The following is a 7,030-nucleotide window of genomic DNA, read 5'->3' as shown; positions in this document are numbered from 1 at the left end:
ATTGTCAGAGGAAGAATCAATATGGAGGGAAAATAAAGATAACTTGTATCCATAGATGGGAGAAGCTGGAGATGTTCTTTTTGTAGGACAGAAGGTTGAGAAGAAATTCAAAAGATCATCATGAGGGGTTTGGATGGAGCAAGTCGGGGGCGAAACTGTTCCTACAGGTGGAAGGATGGAGACCAGAGGGCACAGATTCTGGGTAATTGGCAAAAGAAGAAATGGCAATTGTGGTTTTCACGTCAGCCTGCATCTCCTAAATGTGTGGCGGAGTGGATTCAAAGAGGAATTGGACATGCACTTGGAAAGGTGACATTTTCAGGGCTATGGGGAAAGCACAGGGGAGTGGGACTAATTGGACATATCTTTCAAAGAGCCAGAATAGGCTCCTTCTGTGCTGTGAGCCCATGACTCTTCAACTCACTGAAACTTTGAACTCAGGAACAACATTGCCCAGTGTCTGGGACCTGGGAGGTTTCCTACATCAGTGACACTCCTGCTCGATGGCTTTGTTAAGCCTATTTTCCAGTCAGACAGTCTCTAGTTAAAGGTGACAGTAGTTGGGAACATTCACAAATCCAACTTTCCTGCCGTGCCTAATTTTCTGTGCAACAAAGACATGAGGAGTGCAGAGAGAATTGTGGCATTCACCGACCACCTCCCCAAACACTGCAACCCCCATTTATTTTCTTTTTGTGGTACGGGAAGGGCGTAACTTTCTGAGGTTGCAGCTGAGGCGTGTTTCCGTGAAAGAATAGCTTTACTCCATATCTAACTTTCTCCTGCACGCGAGGTGGGAGGTTTGATGCTGACATTGGGCACTGTGATTGAGAAAATATTCCATTTCTCAGCAATGCCATCCTTGGGCAGCACGGTAGCATTGTGGTTATCACAATTGCTTCACAGCTCCAGGGTCCCAGGTTCGATTCCTGGCTTGGATCACTGTCTGTGTGGAGTCTGCACGTTCTCCCCGTGTCTGCTTGGGTTTCCTCCGGGTGCTCCGGTTTCCTCCCACAGTCCAAAGATGTGCGGGTTAGGTGGATTGGCCACGCTAAATTGTCCTTAGTGTCCAAAATTGCCCTTAGTGTTGGGTGGGGTTACTGGGTAATGGGGATAGGGTGGAGGTGTGGGCTTGGGTAGGGTGCTCTTTCTAAGAGCCAATGCAGACTCGATGGGCCAAATGGCCTCCTTCTGCACTGTAAATTCTATGATTCTATGATTCATTGTGCAGATTGTAAGAATTCACCAAAACAATAATGAGAATGACTGCGGGTTGCCATTGTCACAGCAAGCACGGGTAGCAGTCATCTTCGCAACATATTGTAGTTTACTTAACAGAGAAAAGGCACCACCAAAGGATTTCCCACTAAAGTCTTTGCAAAATCTCTGCTTTGGCTCAAGCTCATCTTCGCTTTGCTCCCACTCCGCCACACAACGGTCATCATTTATTCTGTGATGTTACTGTAGGAGACAACAGCAATCATTGTTTCTACCATTACCAGTGTGAGGTGCACACTCAACACTCGGTACGCAGTTGCTGCCAATTGCAGAACACTTGATACCTTGCCAAGATTGTGCTTGGCCCATTCCTGGCTCTGCCTCCCTAAGGTTTGCATCCAATGTGTTAGCACCAAATGGGGGGGGCGGTACTTTGAAGGATAAGCAAGGCAGCATCCATTATAAAACGGTTTTCTAGAGGGAAAAGGAGCCCTTGAGAATGCCTTCTGTGGAGACCTTTTGAATGGGGAAGTTCAATAAGCCTAAAGAGACAGGTGGATGTTTAATTGAGAGGAACAGATGGAAAGTCGTTGCGTCCAACAAGGAAGCATCATTAATTCACCACAAAACAGCACTAACATTCCGGAGGACTGAAGCTGTGCAGTTAACCTTCACCACTGGGACCTTGGTTCACAGCAAGCTCAGATGGATGGGTTAACTGTGACTTCAAGGGTTATGTCTGAAATGGACTTTGAGCGAGCTCAATCACGTGCTTTGTGTCAAAGAACAAAACTGCCCCAAATTCTGAACGAATTGACGTGTGGAGAAACCACAGAATGGCTGGTGTGGGAACTGGAGGTGGTAGCTGTAAAAATATTTATTTTTCTACATCTAGCTGTACTGTATCTGTCCTAGGAGTATTTGATGGAGGGGCGCTTAATCATGCAAATCACAATATCTACGATTGTCTTTGAAGTGCTTTGATGTGACAAGACATAAAAAATGGAAGTTTTATTTATTTCATTCACTGAAGCTCCCTAGATGCCTTCCTCTATATGGCAACATTGAGGTCAGACAAACTCACTACTGACAATTCAGCTGTAAAATAATCTTTATTGTCACAAGTGGGCATACATGAAATGAAAATCGCTTATTGTCACAAGTAGGCTTCAATGAAGTTACTGTGAAAAGCCCCTAGTCGCCACATTCCGGCACCTGTTCAGGGAGGCTGATACGGGAATTGAACCATGTTGCTAGCCTGCCTTGCTCTGTTGCCAAAGCCAGCAATTTAGCCGAGTGTGCTAAACCAGCCTGTTCAGGTACACAGAGGGAGAATTCAGAATGTCCAAATTACCTAACAGCACGTCTTTCGGGACTTGTGGGAGGAAACTGGAGCACCCGGAGGAAACCCACGCAGACATGGGGAGAACAGACAGACTCCGCACAGACAGTGACCCAAGCCGGAATTGAACCTGGGACCCTGGCGCTATGCAGCAACAGTGCTAACCACTGTGCTACCGTGCCACCCATAATGGACTAATAACAGGAAAACTTTTTAAAAATAAATTTAGAGTACCCAATTCTTTTTTTCTCCAATTGAGGGGCAATGTAGCGTGGCCAATCCACCTCACCTGCACATTGTTTGGGTTGTGAGGGTGAGACCCACGTAAACTCCACGTGGGCAGTGCCCCGGGGCCGGGATTGAACCCGGGTCCTCAGCGTCGTGAGGCAGGGGTGCTAACCACTGCACCACCGTGCTGCCCTAATTACAGGAAAACTAAGGCAAATAAAAAACTGATCAGGAACACCAGCTGATCCTCACTTGAGGACCGGGGCTGTGTCGACATTCAGATGGCAAAGTCGCAAATACGAATGGGTCATTTTATTTATATTTTTTAAAATAAATTTAGTAACAATAATAATAATTGCTTATTGTCACAAGTAGGCTTCAATGAAGTTACTGTGAAAAAACGCCTAGTCGCCACATTCCGGCACCTGTTCGGGGAGGCCGGTATGGGAATTGAACCCGCACTGCTGGCATTGTTCTGCATTACATGCCAGCTGTTTAGCCCACTGTGCTAAACCAGCCATATTAATTTTTTTCCAATTAAGGGGCATTTTAGCTTGGCCAATCTACCTAACCTGCACATCTTTGGGTTGTGGGGGCGAAACCCATGCAAACACAGGGAGAATGTGCAAACTCCACACGGACAGTGACCCAGAGCCAGAATCGAACTTGGGACCTCGGCGCCGTGAGACAGCAGTGCTAACCACTGCGCCACCATGCTGCCCTTATTGTATCTCTGTCGAACTGTAAAGGATAATTTCTATAAAAGTTGGCTGCCCTGTTATCATAGTTGAGGTTTTGGGAGAGGAAATCGGCGATGCGTGTAATCAGAAGGTTGACCTCCATTTAATTAACTAAAATCTGATAATTATAGGCACTGACAAAGTATCTGTCCAATTGACGAACACCTTAAAATGTCTCCAATTGACAGAATTAATCACGTTGGCTGGTCAGTAATAATTCTATTCCCTCAGATGGAATTTTTCTTGCTGAATTAAAATTCATAAAAAGGTCACTTGTTTTATTCCCATGTTGGAAGGCTTCCTGAATGAAAGAATATTAAAGAAAGTTATAAAGAGATCCGGATGCAGGCTCTTTAATACAAACGTGTTACGAGTAAAAATTGGAGGTGAATTTTGTTTAATTTGACAGCAACAAACTTACAAAGTGCACTCAAGTAACAGCTCAGATCTCTGAGTATAAAGCGAACAAATAACCCCATAACAATAACAGAATGCAAGTGTGAGCACGGTGACACTGTGGTTAGCGCTGCTGCCTCACAGCCTCGGTTTGATTCCCGGCTTGGGTCACTTGGCTGTGCGGAGTCTGCACGTGTCTCCCCGTGTCTGCGTGGGTTTCGTCCGGGTGCTCCGGCTTCCTCCCACAGTCCAAAGATGTGCAGGTTAGGTGGATTGGCCATGGCCAATAGGGATAGGGTGAGGGAGTGGGTAGGCTCGGTGCCGACTCGATGGGCCGAAGGGCCTCCTTCAGCACTGTAGGGTTTCTATGGATTAGCTGAACTAGAACTTCAAGAGAGCAGAGGAAGACCATGATTAGCAGACAGTAATCACAGGCATCCCCAGAAGTGAAGTTGAAGATTCCAGTAGAAGTTAGAAATCTACTCAGCAAGTGTGTTTGCCTGTACATCAAAAAGAATAGCTGGAATAATCCCAGATGAAAGCTTATCAATGGTGCACTGAACAAAACTGCAGATGTAGCAAATGCTTTGGCTGCAAGGCGATCAATTAATAACATATACCCAAGTATTTTATGCACTTCTCAATGCACAGCCCTCTGGTGAGTTTAGCTGTGTTATCAGGAATACACCGAATAAAACAAGAATGAATTATAGTGTGGCAATGCCCCATTTTGACTTTGCCCAAAAATGTACATTTAATCACTTCATTCCATGTTGCGCACCATCCTTGCTGGGACAATCCAGTACTGGGGGATGCTGCATTGCTTGAGGTGTCAGTCTTCTGATAACATGATAAAGCCTCTCTCTGCCTGTTTCGGTGAAGTACTGGATCCCTCACAATCTTGTGAAGAAGTGCAGCAAGTTCCCTCAGTCACCTGGCCAATATTTAGCCCTCAAACATTAATGTCAAAAACAGGTTTGATGTGTCGGGTGCTCTGGATCCGTGGAACTTGTGCATCTCCTCTGAACCCTTTCCAAGGCCAGCACATTCTTCCTTAGATACGGGGCCCAAAACTGCTCACAATACTCTGATGTGTTGGGTGCTCTGGATCCATGGAACACATACAGGCCACCAACACTTAAAATAGTGCAACACTATTTTATTAAGTTAGAAACTATTGAACATACTTTCACTGTGGGTTAACATGATGTTAGATTAAACTAAAGACCTATGCCTGTCCTAACCAGTCTATGCACTGGTGAAGATCTGTGCTGTAAGCTGTAAGCTCTGTCCTTCTAAGAGGCTGCATCCCGAATGAGCGGGAACTCTGATGCCCCCTGTCTTTATAGTGAGTGTGCTCTAACTGGTGATTGGCTGCGGTGTTGTGTGTGTTGATTGGTCTTGCTGTGTGTCCATCAGTTTGTGTGTGTCTGCAGCATGATATACTGGTGTATATTATGACAAGGTTGTGCTGTTCACAAAAGACCGGCTACTTTTGCTGACATGACGACAGCGATTGCCCAGGGCAACACGGTAGCACAGTGGTTAGCACTGGTGCTTCACAGCGCCAGGGATCCAGGTTCAATTCCTGGCTTGGGTCACTGTCTATGCAAAGTCTGCACGTTCTCCCTGTGTCTGCGTGGGTTTCCTCAGGGTGCTCCGGATTCCTCCCACAAGTCCCATAAGACGTGTCTGTTAGGTGAATTGGACATTCTGAATTCTCCCTCTGTGTACCCGAACAGGCGTCAGAGTGTGGCAACTAGGGGACTTTCACAGTGACATCATTGCAGTGCTAATGTAGGCCTACTTGTGACACTAATAAAGATCATTATTATTATAACTTGCTGGATTGTGAAAAGCTTTGAGGTGCCCAAAAGAATAGCAAGGCACTTTACAAACACTAAAACCTTCTTTACTTTCTTAGTACTTGCAGGCCATCCATGGCCCTCACAGGGTCCTGCTGTGCCCCTTCACACGACACAATGGTCCATTTTTACCACTGTAGCTGTACCTATCCTCTTCCAATGCTGCCTCTGATCCTGATCCCACCCAGGCACATGGTTTTAACCATTGTTTTCTTGAAAACATTCTGCTTTGGGTAATATGGAGAAAGACATATTTACAGTGCTGGCAGCTATCAGCTTGCATATGGTTGGTTTGACTGTTGTGAATTAAAATTCTCGGCGATTAATGTGTCTACATCTTTTGTGCCCTTTGTTAAATCAGTTGCATGCTTTTGCCCTGTTGCATGGCAAGGGATGTAATTCCTCACCTTATTGCCTATGTCGAATAGTGTTGTACTCTTAAGGTCTGGTGAGCATTTGTAGTCGCAAATGTTATAGCCTCGTCGCCTAGCAGGAGAATCAAGTCTCTAGTGTGGTAATTCTAGCTCTGATAATCAGGGCTCTAGAATTATAGCCCTAAATCCTGCTCAGGGAATTTGGGTTTACAGTAATACAGACGTTTCTGCCAGTGAGGTACACAGAGCTCTGGTATATGGTCCGAATGAGAGAACCGGGCCTCTTGTTATACTGAATTTGTTTTGACCCAACTCTTGGTTTTGCTGGCAACACCAATATGCCACATGAAGAGGAAAGCAAAACAATCTCGTAAATATGAAATTAGATGCACTGGATCAACTGCAGGGCTTCCTATAAAATAGGCAACCAATCAATCAACAACTTGTTACCGTCCCAAGAACTAATGAATTGGACATTCTGAATTCTCCCCCTGTGTACCTGAATAGACATCGTAGTGTGGCGATGAGGGGATTTTCACAATAGGTTCATTGCAGAGACACTGGGCTAAATCGCTGGTTTTTATAGCAGACCAAGGCAGGCCAGCAGCACGGTTCAATTCCCATACCAGCCTCCCCAAACAGGCACCGGAATGTGGCGACTAGGGGCTTTTCACAGTAACTTCATCTGAAGCCTACTTGTGACAATAAGCGATTTTCATTTCATTTCACCTACTAGCGACACTAATAAAGATTATTATTAATATTAGTTGATGATGGTGAGGAGCTACCTGAGCCATATCCTTCAAAGGAGTAGAAAGTTTTGATCATTCAAATTCAGGAGTCTATGGTTTGGTTGGCAGAAGGGAA

The sequence above is a fragment of the Scyliorhinus torazame genome, chromosome 12, assembly GCF_047496885.1.
Source record: "Scyliorhinus torazame isolate Kashiwa2021f chromosome 12, sScyTor2.1, whole genome shotgun sequence".
In the NCBI taxonomy this organism is placed as follows: domain Eukaryota; kingdom Metazoa; phylum Chordata; class Chondrichthyes; order Carcharhiniformes; family Scyliorhinidae; genus Scyliorhinus; species Scyliorhinus torazame.
Note: the sequence above shows the minus strand (reverse complement) of the source record.